General features: G+C 37.0%; 2 protein-coding genes across 4 annotated transcripts in view; one reads left to right on the forward strand and one right to left on the reverse strand.

Moving 5' to 3' along the window:
- The window catches only part of LOC118736115, a 92,436-nt gene that overhangs the window by 69,050 nt on the left and 6,130 nt on the right, over positions 1-17,256 (reverse strand). The window lies entirely within an intron of this gene.
- Positions 12,954-17,256, forward strand: part of LOC118735079 (1-acyl-sn-glycerol-3-phosphate acyltransferase alpha) — a 254,120-nt gene continuing 249,817 nt past the window's right edge. For all 3 annotated transcript variants that reach the window (XM_036464686.1, XM_036464685.1, XM_036464688.1), the window contains exon 1: positions 12,954-13,076. The gene's annotated coding sequence lies outside the window, so the exon portion shown is untranslated. The remainder of the gene's footprint in view (positions 13,077-17,256) is intronic.

Below are 17,256 nucleotides of genomic sequence, written 5' to 3' on the forward strand. Positions count from 1 at the left end.
TAAGAAATATGTTGTATTCATTCCATTTTGGACAGCGGGAGCAGATGGTAAATACACTTGTACAAAACTAATTATTGTCTTTTATTTTAGAAAGGACAACTCGGGGCTGCCGTGCAGCCCCCAACTTTAACTTTTCGGGCTTACGGATGTGAGCTCGATGACTTACATAAATGAAGATACTGGAATTATTACACTGTACAGCACTCGGCTGGTTATTGGACCAAACCAATTTTTTAAGAGATCGAGTCATAGGTAAAAAGTTAATTTCTCCGTTTTTCGAAGTTAGCCTCCGAAATCGGAATATGGGCCTTCGAAGTTCAAAATAGGACCTTTGGTAAAAAATTATTTTTTATTATTATATGTAAAAAACTAAAGAACTAAAAATATAGACGTAGTCCGCCTTTTGCTTTTTTTGTGCAAACTTATATTACAGGTGCTATAAGGGGTCAAAGGTCAAGTCTCGAAAAATTAAAAACCGTATATTTAAAACAATTTTGAACTCATTTTTTACAAATTAGTGGTCATTCAACCCTCTTTCTTCTGATATGCACAATTGTACCGTGGGTACATACATGGTACATTCCTTTGGGCCTTAGAAGTTCAAAATAGGACCTTTGGTAAAAAATTATTTTTTATTATTATATGTAAATAACGAAAGAACTAAAAATATAGACGTAGTCCGCCTTTTGCTCTTATTTAAATGGTATATATAGTTTTTTTGTGCAAACTTATATTACAGGTGCTATAAGGGGTCAAAGGTCAAGTCTCGAAAAATTAAATCCGTATATTTAAAACAATTTTGAACGGATTATTTACAAATTAGTGGTCATTAAACCCTCTTTCTTCTGATATGCACAATTGTACCGTGGGTACATACATGTTACTTTCCTTTTTGTTTTTATTCACTACGTAGCTTTATTTATTTATTAACGCAACCGAATCCGCTTTTGCCCTTCCGCTTTAATATTTTTACGTCCAGAAACTTGAGCACCCTGTATTGCTGATTAAACACAGCCTCATCTAAAGGTTCCTTTTCCAAGCATCTCCTCGATCATATGATATATCGATAAATTCTCTCTCTAGTTCGGCCTAGGGTCAACTCTCTTGCGAATTAAGTATTCGTTCTTTTCCTATGCAACCTCGGAGCCGTCAAGTACAAGTATATTTCTTCAAAGTGTCACGAGGTTTAAAAAAATTAAATAAAATTTATTAAAGTTAGTGTACCATCTAAGTTGTGGTACAAGTCCTTCGGAGTTGAAGCGGTGTATCCCCTTTTTTAAAACCGGTAAGAATGTTTAAAATTTCATAATATTAATGCTAGAAAACTCAACTGGCCAAATAGTGAAAGAACTAACAGCGGGTCCTTGTTATAGACTTTAATAAACAGCTTACAAAACGGAATTTTCAGAAGCACTCGAACGACACTGGAAGTGTGTACTGCACCGAGGACCGACCAAATCAAGACACCATCCTCCCAATGATATAATTGGAACCGCGGCTTGAATTAAAACAAGTAAGAGCAGCGCTGTCTTCGGCTATGCCGAAGGCTTCATACCTTTCATGAACATCTGAAAATATTACTTTAACAGATTACTGCATTTGAAAAAATGTATATATTCACAGCATACATACTTAGATAGAGGAGATACATATATAAAAAATTATATCTAAACAATCAAAGGTATGAAAGATATACCTTATATAGCACCAGTCTAGGTGATTTTCACAGCTGTGTGATCGTTATGTAAACCGGTAACACAATTTAATGGGTTTAACTTCCAACATAAAGGAGATATATCGAAAAACTGGTATCTGAACGATCTGTGGTATGGAGGCAATAAATAGGTTATAGCGACCGGATCTTTGTTCATTTTACTATAAACTTTCTATTGATAATGGTATTGATAATAAAATAGGGCGAAATTAATGTTTCTAGCTGCATAAATGGATAATTTATAACAAAAAATCTCATATCTGAACAATCAGTTGTATGGAGGCTATAGGTTATAGCGACCAAATCTTCACCATTTTCACTGTATTCTTTTGATAATGGGTGGAAATAGTGCGAAATTTCATATTCCCAGCTGCATAAATGGAGGAGTTATAACGTAAATTCTCATATCTGAGCAATCAGTTGTATGGGAGATATATGTTATAGTCACCCGATATTTGTAATTTTCACTGTAAGTATTATGTTATGTTGGGTGCGAAATTTCATGTTTCTAGCTGCATAAGTGGAGGAGCTATGATAAAAGGCCTCATATCTGAACAATCAGTTGTATGGAGGCTACAGGTTATAGAGATCCGATCTTTGTTATTTTCACTGTGAGTATTCTGTTGATAATTAGTGAAAACCGTGCTAAATTTCATTTTCCTAGCTACATAAATGGGGGAGTTATAACGAAAAATCTTATATCTGAACAATCAGTTATATGGGAGCTATAGGTTATAGTGACCCGATCTTTGTAATTTTCACTGTAAGTATTCTGTTGATAATGGGTGCAAGTACTACAATATTTCATGTTCCTAGCTGCATAAATGAAGGAGTTATAACGAAAAGTCGCATATCTGAACAATCAGTTGTATGGGAGCTATATGATATAGTGTTCCGATTCTTCCGTGTCCAACAAATGATTAAAACAATATAAAAATACACCCACTTACCAAATTTCATCAGGATATCTCGAAAACTGAGAGACTAGATTGCATACAAACAGACGGACAGACAGACAGACGGACAGACGGACATGGCTAAATCGACTCAGCTCGACATTCTGATCATATAAGTATATATTTTAATGGGTCTATCTCTTTTTATTCTGGTACTTACAAACGTCGGACCAAAGTTATAATACCATTTCATGCTCATGAAAGGTATAAAAAGAAAACAAAAACTTATATTGTCTAAGCCTCAATTAGGTTACGTGCATGTACGTGTGTAGGCACGTAAGCGACATACTTGTATATAGACATATTTCCGAACAAATGAATTAAAATCTGACAAAACTTGATTTTTCCACAAAGTTTTATTTGATTTTCCCAAGGAAAAAATTTAGGTTCAATGGATTTACTCCTAAGTTTTTTCATACCCCAGATTCGCGATCTAAATTAAAGGAAAAGTAGAAAAAAAAGAAATTACATAGAAATTAAGTGAAAAAAATGTCGAATTTACTATTACTTACCAATTAATACTTACCGTTAGAACATACTTACCCTAAAGAGTTTTCTCGAACTCTGGTTCTAACTTAGTTTTCTTTTCTTACATTTTTTTCAAAACTTACCTTTGCTCATTTTTATACCTACGTGTAATTGTAAATTCCACATATGTACATACATATGTACATAACATAGCTGATCGCATGATTAGCAAGTTTATGTACATAAATACCACGGGGTGAGCCCACCAGAACTTAGCCTATTTGAACCGTATCAGTAGCTTCATAATTTAATTTTTCTTTTGTTTTAGCTCTCCCGCTCATCCAGGAAAGTCAATTTTAAGAGAAACAATTAACTCCAATTGACTTCTTAATATTATTTGCAGTAGTTTTTTTTTTGTTTTTGCGCACCGCCTGGTGGACACATTTTTACGTTTCTTTTAAACTAACCTTCGCGAATAGGATACAGTGGCGGTCCTAAAAAAAAAGGAATAATCATAGATCGCGTAAAATAAAATTCCAATTTTCTTTGGAGTTAATATTTTTCTTTTTGTTTTTCTAAACATAAACATAAGTATGTAAATACAACAGAAAATAATAAGGAATTTCAGCACGTCGGAATATTTAAAGTACCAGCAAAGCAGGAAGGCCTTCTACGCTTCGTGGGACTACTATACCGACCGAAAGTGTAAGTGAAGTTTGCGATTATTTTTCTTTTCTTTTGTGCCATCATTTGTTTATTAATTTTCAATTTGAGTATAATTACATAAATATATGTATGTACATATGTAATTTCGTATGTGCATTACCAACTAGGTAAAATTTGCTGAGATCTCTTAGAAGGTATGGTCTGTACGCACATACGTAGATATATACCTATATATTTACATCCATATAAATACTAAGTGGAACTTTGTCTTTGCTTTGTAGTTTTTTTTTTTACCTATCGACATTTTGCAGACATATTTAAGAGAACAGAACTCTGCTATTCTATTTTTTAGCGCAATCTTTTTTTCTCTTAGCATTCATTTAGTCTCATTTAATAAGAGCAACTAGGGTCAATGACCTAGGGAAAATAATCTGCTTTATACCCAAAAATTATATTGGCAGGAATAGGATTTAAAAATAAATATTGTAAAAGTAGTTTCAAAGTTTCTTTATTTGTTAACTTACCTATTTAGTATAAGATGAGTTGAAGTATTTGTGTAATAAAATTTCATGGATATGTAAGAAGAAATAAGCTGGTCTGATTTCTTAAGGTAGTGTGGTAGTCCAATGGGACTTTAACAACACCAATAAAGTCATGGTAGGGTGGGTGCAGAGCAGCCGCAAATATACGCAAGGCGCTGCTGAAGGCGTGGAGATTTGGACAACGAGAAGTACGTAGGTGCATAGATGGGTTAGGATAGCCAATGTTTCTTTTAGTGTGCAAAAACCAAACTTATCTTTGTTAGGGCTATAGACTAGTGACAATGGTGCTATGGTCAGCCACTATGTATTGACCCCTCCCCAAGGCTGAAGCTCCGGTACATCCGCCAGTGCACACGTCGTAGTTGTTGTCCTTCTCGACCAAACTAGTCTCTGGTCTCATGACACAATTGTATACTTCGTATGTAAAAATTTGAGAAAAACATTACAAAGGAAAAAATACCCTTTTTTTATAAAAAAATATTTTATACAAAAAAATTACTAACCGATTTTTAAACAAGTAAGAAAGTCTAAGTTCGGGCGGAGCCGAACATTAAATACCCGGCGCAAGTATTAAATATATGTTTTTTCACCTTTCCGAAAGCTACCGCTACATGGTAAGACCCCGGCTTTTTGAGTAAATTAGCAATTAGCAATTTCGAAATATTAAAGTTTCAAGCATTTCTGAAATTTACCGTTATATGAAAAGCGGCCGTAATTTTATTCCGATTTCAATAATTTTCAACGTTTTGCTTATATGTGGCAAGCACAATAACCACACCGAGCTTGGTACAAATTGGTAGAACGGTTACCGATATACATATATGTGATCATAAGTGGGCGGTGCCACACCCATTTTCCAAAATTTTACCATGAACGTATTTCTTGGTAAATAATTGTTGCAAGCATCAATTTTGAATAAATTAGCTTCAATATTTACTGATTTATCGAAGATTTTGTATTTCCCTAAATTACCGTTATATGGGATGTGGGCGTGGTTATTGTCCGATTTTTCAAATTTTCGGCCATTTAGTTTGCCGTATCAAGGCCAACAACTCTGCCAAGTTTGGAAGAAATTGGCGCAGCGGTTACCAAGATATACACATATAGCCATAAGTGGGCGTGGCTACGCCCATTTTCCAAAAATTTATAATATTCTTATTTTTCGTTTAAAAATTATTGCAAATATCAATTTTGAGTGAATTATCTTCAGTAGTTACTAAAATATCGTAGTTTTCGTATTTCTGGAAATTACCGTTATATGGGAAGTGCGCGCGGTTACAGTCCGATTTCGCCCATTTTCAATACCAACCTACCTTGGATTAAGGGAAACCTATATGCCAATTTCGTTGAGATATCTCAATTTTTGCTCGAGTTATCGTGTACACGGACGGACGGACAGACGGACGGACAGACAGACATGGCTTAATCGATTTCTTTTTTCATCCTGATCATTTATGTATACATTTGTCTATATCTATCTCGACTCGTTTTGGCTGTTACAAGCAACCGTTATGTGAACAAAATTAATATACCCTTGTGCACAAGTGCGCTCGGGTATAAAAATTTTTACCGTTGTACACGCAATCAAACCTTCTTTATTCTTATATGCGTATTTGTATACTTCGTATATAAAAATTAGAGAAAAAACATTTAAAAGGAAAAAATACATTTATTTATAAAAAAAAAAAAAAAAAAAATACTAACCGATAAAAGCTTGTATCGTTGTAAAGGCCTCTCTCTCTTCTGGTATGCATATTTGAATACTTCGTGTATAAAAATTTAAGAAAAAACACTTAAAAGGAAAAAATACCAATTTTTTCATATAAACCAAAAAATTTCTATTTATATACACAAAATAAATTAAAAACATTTTTCCCCTCTATATAAGCTCCTGCACCCCTAGGTGAAAGGCTGGCTACGCCCTTGTATACAAAACAATAAAAGTTTTTAAACCGTACATTATGCGGTCAGTTTATCCTTTTAGAGCGCATTCATGGTTCCATGGGCGTAGCCAGGTAGCGGCAGGGGGGGGTGCTCGAGCCCCACGCCTAACTTTCAAATTTTCCTTATATATATATAAAATAGTAACCTCAAATGCAAGCTTAATGCTATTTTATGAATTTAGCGTCCTCCATTTCAATAGTTTTTGGACAACTTTCATACTTTTCCCAAGTTTTTGGATAACTTTCATACTTTCACTGTAAATGCAGTTTGAAGTTTAATATTTTGATTCTTGTGGCATTTACATAGGTTCTTCTTCTTCTTATTTGGCGCTGTAACCGCCTAAGCGATTTTGGCCTAGTTCAGCAAAGCACGCCAGTCGTTTCTCTTCTGTGCCAACTGACGCCAATTGGAAACGCCAAGTGAAGCCAAGTCCTTCTCACCCTGATCTTTCCATCGCAGTGGGGGCCTCCCTCTTCCTCCGCTACCACCAGCGGGTTCCGAGTTGAATACTCTCAGAGCTGGAGCGTCGGTGTCCATTCGAACGACATGGCCAAGCCAGCGGAGCCGCTGTATTTTAATTCGCTGCATTATGTCCATGTCGTTGTAAAGCTCATACAGCTCATCGTTCCATCGTCTGCGGTACTCGCCGTCGACAATGCGTAACGGCCCGTAAATCTTCCGCAAAATCTTTCTCTCGAATATTCCAAGAGCCGCCTAATCGGATGTTGTCATTGTCCATGCTTCTACGCCATATACCAGCACGGGCATGATGAGTGACTTATAGAGTGTGGTTTTCGTACGTCGAGAGAGGACTTTACTCCTGAATTGCCTACTCAGTCCAAAGTAGCACTTGTTGGCAAGAGTGATTCTGCGTTGGATTTCCATGCTGGCATTATTATCGGCAGAATTTTTAATGTGTTGCATTTATAATGTGTCGCACGATTCCAGTTTGAGCTGTTTTCGAACAGTTGCGACCAGTTTTGCGAGTAAGACTGTACCACACAGCTCCAGGCGTGGCAAGCTTACCGTCTTCAATGGTGCGACTTTGCTTTTTGCAACCAAGAGAGTGGAATATCTTTGGTTGCTAGCATCTACGCGGATGTAAATCGCAGCGCAATATGGTTTTTCACAGGCATCGCAAAACCCGTGGATTTGGGTATCTTGCCTCGGAGTGAAATTAACCCATCGAGGGATTTCGATGTATATTTTTTGTCTGTTTTTCCACAAAGGCAGTGCATCTCGAGCTATCCTCGGATCTTACAACCCAGACTTTTCAAGCAGCATTCGCCCGCTTCGTTGGCAGACGAGGTTTCCCCTCAAAAATGATGAGCGACAATGGAAAAATGTTCATTGGCGCCCAGCGCGCAACAGAACGCGACTTCGTTAAATTCCTTAACGAATGTTCGGCAGACATTGTCAAAAAATATGCCCCTCAAGGCATCAACTAGCAATATATACCACCCAGCGCCCCCCACATGGGCGGTTTGTGGGAATCTGCAGTGAAAAGCTTTAAAATCCATCTAAAGAAAACTGCTGCAACCCACAGGTTTACTTTTGAAGAATTCACGACGCTTATGGTGCGAATTGAAGCAGTCCTCAACTCGAGGCCTCTGTCCGCACTTTCCCAGGACCCAGCTGATACAACAGCACTTACTCCGGGTCACTTCCTTTGAGGTGCACCGCTAGTGGCCATTCCCGAACCTGATGCGGAAGACCTCTCTCTACAAAACCGATGGGAGGAAGTCAAAGCACTTCACCACCAATTTAGTCGCCGCTGGAAAGAAGATTACCTCAAGGATCTTCAGAAGAGATACAAGTGGAAAACCACACAACGCGATCCTCAGTCAGGCGACCTCGTCGTGATCAAAGAAGATTCGCTCCCCCCACCGAGTGGCGATTGGGACGAATCGAAAACGTTCGCTACGGCTCTGATAACCACATACGTGTCGTAGAAATCCGTACACAAAATGGAGTTATCTCGCGGCCACTTGTCAAACTGTGCTTCCTTCCAAAAGCACAATAAATAATTCTATACATATTTTTCTTCTGTATATTAAGGGTCTTAACTTCCCGTTTAAATATTGTAGCCAAGTACTTCTCGTTTCTCTGCCTTTGTTTCTACTTGCAGATCGAAGACATCATGGCAGCACGGAAGGCATGCCCCCAGGCTCCAACGGCGAAGACAGACAACTGCCTACAATGCCGGCTCTGCCACCGGTACCACGCCTTGAGGACGTGCCCGGCCTTCAAGGCAATGAAGCCGCCGCAACTGATAGGGGTAGACCGCGCGCAAGGGTATTGCGTCAATTGCTTTGCGCTGACGCACACCACTGGTGAGTGCGATTCACCAGGCAGCTGCAAAGTTTGCGGCTTAGCGCACCATACGCTGCTGCATGTAGCAGCTAACAGGCCCGCGCGCACAGGCCAACTGAAGCAGCAGGCTCACCGGCCCGCAGCGGTCACAAAGGCCCTAAGGAGCGTCAATCGGCTCGCACCGCCGAAGAAAAAGGCGTTGGCAGAAGGCACGGAAGAACACGCGCAACAAGGCGCCGCAACCGCCGCGCAAGAAGACCGCCCAACGGACGATCGCGCGCACTCCCCAAGGCCCACAAACGGCCAATTACCAGGGCCGCACCACCCACCGCGTCCTTGGCAACTTGGCAACACGATCCGCGCCCTAAAGGAGCTGCAGGAGACGCTCTGCAGGGCGGGGATGATGTTTAAGCCGCCGCTTAAACTTAATGCAGCGGCCGTGCTCACATCCTTTGGCCGCAGCGGTGTGAACTTCGAAAGAATGATTAACGAGCGCGTACGGCCGCTTCCCATCATCGTCCTAAATCAGCAAAAGATAGTTCAGCAATTAACCTCGGTCAACGCGCACGCGTCCTATTCTTGACAGTTGATCAAATAAATTTTATATATGTATATACACGCACATGTATATGTATATCTGTGAAATCAAAAACCAATTTCAAAATTGAAACAACACCATAAAGCTTGAGAATAAACAAAGTTGTAATTTATGAGTTTTAAAACGAAAACTAAGTCTTTCCTTTAACTTTAAGAACAGACTTCGCGGCTTTTGTTACCGATGATGTCGATGTCATCGGCATAAGCCAGCAATTGCACGCTCTTGTAGTAAATTGTTCCTGAGCGGTTCAGTTCTGCAGCTCTTATCTTCCCTAGCATCAGATTAAAGAAGTCACATAGAAGGAAGTCACCCTGTCTGAAACTCCGTTTGGTGGCGAACGGCTCGGAGAGGTCTTTACCAATTCTGACGGAGCTAATGGTATTGCTCAACATCATTTTGCACAGCCGTATGAGTTTTGAGAGGATACCAAATTCAGACATAGCGGCGTATAGGCAACTCCTTTTAGTGCTGTCTAAAGTGGCCTTAAAGTCGACCAATAGGTGGTGAGTGTCGATCCTTTTCTCGCGGGTCTTTTCCAAGATTTGGCTTATTGTGAATACCTGGTCTATGGTGGATTTACCACGTCTAAAGCCACACTGATAAGGCCCAATAAGTTCATTGACGGTTGGCTTCAGTCTTTCACACAACACGCTCGATAAGACCTTGTAACCTTTGCTTAGAAGGCTGATCCCGTGGTAGTTGGCGCGAATGGTGGGTTCGCCTTTCTTGTGGATTGGGCAGAGCACACTTAAATTCCAGTCGTCGGGCATGCGTTCATCTGGAGTGCAATGGGGTATAGTCGTTTCGCTCGGTATGCAGTTACTGTTGCACGGCTATACTCAATCCGGAGCAACCCATGTGCGAGATACGCTAACCAATCCGAGTGGAGCCTTGGGTCACGGCAGAAAGAGAGGGAGCTTCTGTGGGGCCACTCCGACTTATTGGGTTTAAGGGCTCACTGAAGTCTGCAGCGTCTGTTCACCAGTAGGTACGGCTGCAAGCGGGTGTCTTCTTGGAGCAATCGGCTCGCTATTTAAACGTGTATTTGGTTGCGAAACCATCCCCGTCCCAGCAATGGGTTGTGCGCTGGGTTTGGGACCCGCCACGTAAAAACCACTTCCAATGAAGAAGCATTGACATTGGTATGTACATATAATTCATTCTGTTACATATTTTAATAATAATAATAGATTAGCGCTTACACATATGTTAGTGTTTGCCCGAGCTTCTCCTCCGACTTGTGGCGTGCGCCGTGATGTTGTCACGCAAAGCGGTGGTACCTACAGTTTTACGCCGACTCCGAACGGTCATGGTATTTTTATGAGAAGCTGTTTTTCATGGCAGTAATACAATCGGAGGTTTGCCATTGCCTGCCGAGGGGCGACTGCTGTTAAGAAAAAACCTTTTTACTATATTTTTTGCGATGTTGCTTTAACCAGGGTTTCAACCCAGGTGCTGCGCAGTGGAAGCGCGCACTGCTTACTACTACACCACAGCGGCCGACATATTTTATTTGCATTATTTATTAAGTTAAATGAATTAGATATTACAATATGGGTATCAATTGAAATCTTTGAAATGGTCTTGAAAATGCTTTACTTCTAAACGACACGTAGAAGGGTTGCCACATGTTTCAAAAACCAAATTCGCTTTAATTAAGGGAATAGGGTAACTGAAATATGTATATCAATACGGGTATCATACAAAATAAAAAATTCAACATACTTAGCAAGAAATAATTGAAGAGTAAAAACATTCCTGAGCTAATTTAAGAGTCCAGTAATTTAAAAGGAATGTAATCAGAACAAATCACTGATTGGCAATGTATGTATATGTAATAAAATAACAAACGGGGCATTCCAAAGTGACGGGTGGGACATTTTAACTCGTTTCTCCTCAAACTTTTAGTAAATTCTCTTTAAACATTGATTTGACAAGTGTCAAACTGTTAACACTTGAAGTCATATATCAGTTTAATATGAAGCTGACAAAGTATAAAATTTAATTATATAATTTACACAGAAATTTAACATTTTCCAAGCGTGACGGGTGGGACCACGGCACCTGCTTCTCTGAGTTGTTGGATTGGTTTCTCAATTTTAGACAAACTATAGCGCCTTTCTCGAATGTAGTTAGTAGAATGTTAAGTACCATTTTATGCTTAATGTCATTGTTATATTTTAAAATTAAAAAAAGACTTATTTTTACTTGTGACGGGTGGGACGAGTCACCTTTGGAGGCATATAGTTCGTGAGTAAAATGAACACTGCTGGTTAGGTGTGAATATTTATTATATTAATAATTTTTATGTTACGTTAAAAATACATATTTTGCTGTGACGGATGGGACATCCAATAAGCAATTTTTTGAACGCTTATAACTTCTCAACATAAATGAATTTTTTTATAACTTACTTGGATAATTATTTTTACATTGCCAGTTTTAGTAGATAAGGAATGCCTTGAAAACTTAATGCAAACATATTACAGTATATTATATATGCATTTATAACAATAAAATAGAGAAAATAGTGAAAAATAAATGGATAAAATTCTATTTATAAAGATTTATTCCACCTGCTTTATTGTTTTTACAGATTTAAACACAATTTATGTAATTTTAGAATGGCCCAAATACGATGCCGTAAACCGTTGGTTAGACACAATTATTATTTCAGTTTAACTAAATTTGACTTTACAATCAAGTAATATTTACAAGCTAAAACCTTTTTAAACCCCTTTCGTCTGACTCCCATATGGTGATACCTATCTATTGCAACCCTTTAAACATATAAACCTCTATAGTCTACAGGTCAAGTTTTTAATCTGACACTTCATGAAAATAGAACGAATCGTGGCACTGACGAAAAATTAAAAAAATATTTTATGCATTAGCAAAAAACGCAGTGCTTCTAAAAGTGCAAAATATGAACAGGTTTTTATTTCTTCTCTCGAAAACTAAAAACCCTTAATATTTAATAAAATAATAAAAAATAACATATTTGTACATATGTTTTTTATTCATTCCATTAAAATTTACCATCTTTTGAAATTTTTATTAAAAAAAATTGTTTTTCTGGAATACCGCAGGGACTCCCTGTGTTTAATTTTATTCCAAAATTTGTATTCCTGTAGTTCTCTACTATCTATACGGAAATAAAAAACGTTAAACCAGCATTTTATTTCAAAAAATGTATCTTTGACATTTGTTTCCGTGAAGAGCTTACGCATGGCTATGCTCTTATTAAAATTCTTAGTATAAAATTTTTCGACTTTAGTGGCTTCCTGGCGGCATATTATTTATTTTATACGGAAATTTCTGTTTAATTTTTTTTAGTGGATAAATTATCTTTACAAAAATACCAAAGCGTTCACATTGCAGACAAAGAATTTTTCGATTTTTGCCCACATAGGCGGCACTGAGTGTCAGAGAGAAAAACTAAAAACGTAGTTTTACTATATGACCGCCATTTTGTAAATATATTGATTTTTTGTGTGTAACATTGACTGTAGCACGGTGAAACCAATTGAATTATCCAATTTTTGCATCTAATAAATGTGTATTGTACTGATTTTTTAGCGCTGAAAAAGCCGAAAGAACTGAATTTTTAGAACAAAAATCTGGCGACCCTAGTGCCAGACATCGCACACATACATATGTACATATGCACATACATAAATACGTAACAGTCAGATTGAGAGGTGAATGTCACGAAAGTCGTCGAAGGCTATGATTAAATGTTCAGTATTGTTTGGACATTCGGTGACAATTGGTGCAAGTGTGGATTCGGAAATCGAGCATCATAACAATTGCCGCCAAAGAGATAATTAAATTTGTCGATAGCCGTATTCGTTCAAATCACGGATAAAGACTCGGTTAGGCTTTTGTTAAAAGTTCTTGCATAGTTCACATTAAATATGATGTGACTGATGATATCAAATTGTCTTTAGTTTTTCCTATGCATAAGTGATAAGCTTAGAGAAATTGCTAAAGCATTCTTACATGTACATTTACTTTTTCCATATGTAAATGTTACTTTTCTGATACGTTCTAATATACAACATATGTATGTACATATGACTACATACAAAGAGAAGCTTTTACATGTGCAAATACATATCGTGTAAGAGCGCTATTACGAAATGTCTACGTTACAAAGCAAATTGCATACGTTTGTATGTGTAGTTATTGCATAATAAATAAATACAGTATAATTTCCTATCGAATAAAGTTAATAACATCTATGTATGCACATTAGACAATGTAAAAAGATCTGCAATGCCACCGGTCCTCGACTCAAAATTTAATATTTGGTATAGTGATGATCTTCCATAAATCTCCACTCTCTACGATAATTCTAAGCGGTCGCGCATCGGGCATTTATTTTTTACATAACTGGGAATAACACGTTAGAAAATGAGTTCTTCTCTTCTAAGATTATACTTAACTTTTTGTTAAATTTCAGTAAAAAGTAAACATCTTTACAATATTTGTTTATAGAGAAAAATCTACCGCGTCCGTACTCATACCATAATAATAATAATAGATTGGCACTTACACATATGTTAGTGTTTGGCCGAGCTTCTCCTCCAATTTGTGGCGTGCGCCTTGATGTTGTCACACAAGGTTGAGGGACCTACAGTTTTACGCCGACTCCGAACGGCGATTGTATTTTTATGAGAAGCTGTTTTTCATGGCAGAAATACACTCGGAGGTTTGCCATTGCCTGCCGAGGGACGACCGCTGTTGAGAAAAAACTTTTTTTCTATATTTTTTGCGATGTTTCTTTGAGCGGGGCTTGAACCCAGGCATTGCGGAGTGGAAGCGCGCACTGCTTACTACTACACCACAGCAGCCGGTACTCATACCATACCTCATAAAAAAAGGTGAGAAATATTTCTCGTAATCCATAACTCTGCGAACCAAAGACATTCTTTGCCATTCACTTCCCCATTCAAGGAAAAAAATTTGTTCTCCAAACTTCGCTAAATTTGGAATAATTCTACATGCGTTAAAAAAAAAACGTCCATTTTTTGTCGCGTCCGTACCCGTTATTAGGTGCATTCGTTTAAAATCTCCAGCAGAAACCAACCAACTGCCAAATTCCGGCGAAATGTCATCTGTTCTCTCACAAGAGAGAAATATCCAAAATAGTACGCGAACAGAAAATTTGCAGAAACTTGCAAGTTAGACGAACAGCTGATATAATTTTTGTTTACATACAAAAGTGTAAAATTTAAAAGGTACGAAAAGTCGTCGCAAAGTGTTATACTGACACAGTTTATTGATTGAACAAATAACTACTTATTTCTTACAAGTTTAATTAGTCGCATTTTGTAATTTTTATTTTCCAAACCATCAAATTCAATTTTATGATTTGCCTAAATGCCAACCAGCTGTTTTTGATCAGCTGTTTCCCTGTTGGCAAATTGCTGTTGGCAAAAATTTTTCCAACAGAAACTAACAGCTTCAACGTTTTTTCAAATTATTGTTGCTTTTCCACAATAAATTTTCATTTAAAAAATGGCCTCGAGCTCATTATAAAATTGTTGAATATAATTATTAAAAAGGCCAAAAAAATAACAAAAAACAAATAACAGCTTCCCCTCAAAATGAAATGTCACTTTGCTCTCTCAATTTCCCCTACTTTGCAAGTTTTTTGCGTACGCGAACGCAAAAACCTGTAAGTTTTGGTTAAACTTGAACAATTAACAGCTACGCGAACGCACCTTTTATTTGCTTGTGGCTTTGTACTTAACTGTTTATACTTCCAAATATTTTTGTTGAATATAGCACTTTCCCAGTGCTTTGTAACAGTTATAATTATGTACATTAGGGTGATTCAAAATTTGAACTTTTTTGAATTTCGACTGGGAACGTTCGGATTCTTGAAAATAATAGGGAAGACAAGTTCTTTCTAAAATTTCAGCTTATTTGAACAAGATTCAGAGGTCGCTCAACGCTGTTGTTTGTTTTCCGGAAACTGCAGATTTTAAATGCATCTTTATAAATAAATAGGTATATTTTCATCAAATCTTGTCGGATCTCGTTGAAAATTCGAAGGTAGGTTCCCAAATATCAGTTTATTAGAACACAGTATATATTAGTTTGATAAATTAGTTTTAAATGCATATATTAATTAGTTAGTAACTAAATTTTGCCTTATAAAAAATGAATATTTGCAATAATTTTTTTTTGGTTCCTTAAATTAAATATTACTAATCATCAAATAAAAAAATAAACAAGATAAACATCACTCATACGCCATGTTGAATCTAAGTGTTTTCCTAGTCATTGCAAATATTAATAGTATAATAACAATATTTTGGCGCATGCACCTTTGCCAAGTGTTTGGCTGAGCTTCTCCTTCATTTTGTGGTATGGGTCTTGATGTTGTGACAAAAAAGGCACGGACCTACAGCTTTACGCCGCCTCCGCACAGAAATGGCTTTTGTGAGAAGCTTTTTTAAGGCAGAAACACGGAGGCAGTGTTGGGAGTTAATCAATTAATTTTTCTATCATACAACTAATACCCAAAGAGCTAACAATGATTTCGATGAATTTTTCAAGCCCTTGTGATTATTTCAGATATAATAATGACATAAAACTATTACACACGGTGCAAGCGTTTAATAACATCTTTTTTTCTCGCACTTGGAATAGTTTCTCGGGGCTTCCGAACTGTCAAAAACAATGCTTGTTTTTGCTCCTCACTTTTGGCATGCATGTTGTTGAAGCTTTGAGCGAGTGCCACTCCACGCTCTGCGGTATCGTTTCAACTTTTAAATTCCTTAAAAGTGATTTTATCTGTGAAATTATATTTGCCACCGCTGCAAAATTTTTCAACCGTTTTAAAGTTTTTAATTGTGTGGCTAAACTAATAAGATTATGAATTTTTATAGTACAACAGATATAGGGAACTCTTGTTTGTGCTAAAAATAATAATTTAGTGATAAAACGAATTGGAAACCGGACCTAAGTTTGTTGAAGTTTTTAATATAAAGTGTCTAAAAAAATATATAATTTTTTTTTACTTTCCTGAAATATATGCTGAAAACTGGCCAACAAATGAGAATTATAATAAACTTCTGCTTCTCTACACCAAATATTGAAAAATTAATGAAAAATCCTGGGATTTTTCTATATGAAAATTTATCATCTGTTTTATTTCGAATTTTTTTATTCTTTATTTTAAATCTTAATCCAACACATTTGGATATACAACATTTTTTGTTTTTCCATCTTCGGTATGAATAAATAAACTATTTGGAATGCCAACTCTTGAACAGGCCACGTATAGCTACCAATTCCAATAATCTACCACAAATATTTCAAGAGATATACCAGATGAAAATTTTTGTTAGTATGGGTGGTGCCACGCCCCTTTTTCCGAATTCGGGGAAACTTAACACAAACCATCTGCATAATAGCCCGACTATGCCGTATAAATTTGGCTGAAATCTTGCACTTATTTTTTGTATATAAGATGTGAGGTGCCACGCCCTCTTTTCCAATACCGCACATTTTTCTCCATGAGTATGGACTTATTTGATATACCTCTATACCAATTTCCAGTACTCTACCACAAATATTTCAAGAGATATACAACATAAAAATTTTAGTAATTTAGTATGAAAGGTGCCACACCCCCTTTTACGAATTCGGGCAAACTTCACATAAACTATCTGCATGATAGCCTGAATATGCCGTATAAATTTGGTTGAATTCGGTGAAGCCGTTATCAAGTTATAAGCTCAAACCAAAAACGTGTACTTATTTTTATACATAAGATACATATGCCACGCCCCCTTTTCCAAATTTGGGCAAACTCTACGTAAAATATCTACATGATGGCCCGAATATGCCATATAAATTTGGTTGAATTCGGTGAAGCCGTTCTCAAGTTATAAGCTAACTCACTAATTTGTATATATAAAATATAGGCGCCACGCCCCCTTTTCCGAATTCAAGCAAACTTCACATAAACCATCTGCATAATAAGTTGAATATGCCACATAAATTTGGTTGAATTCGGTGAAGCCGTTCTCAAGTTAT

The sequence above is a fragment of the Rhagoletis pomonella genome, unplaced genomic scaffold (assembly GCF_013731165.1).
Source record: "Rhagoletis pomonella isolate Grant_MI unplaced genomic scaffold, Rhpom_1.0 Rhpom_scaffold_00003, whole genome shotgun sequence".
Classification (NCBI taxonomy): Eukaryota; Metazoa; Arthropoda; class Insecta; order Diptera; family Tephritidae; genus Rhagoletis; species Rhagoletis pomonella.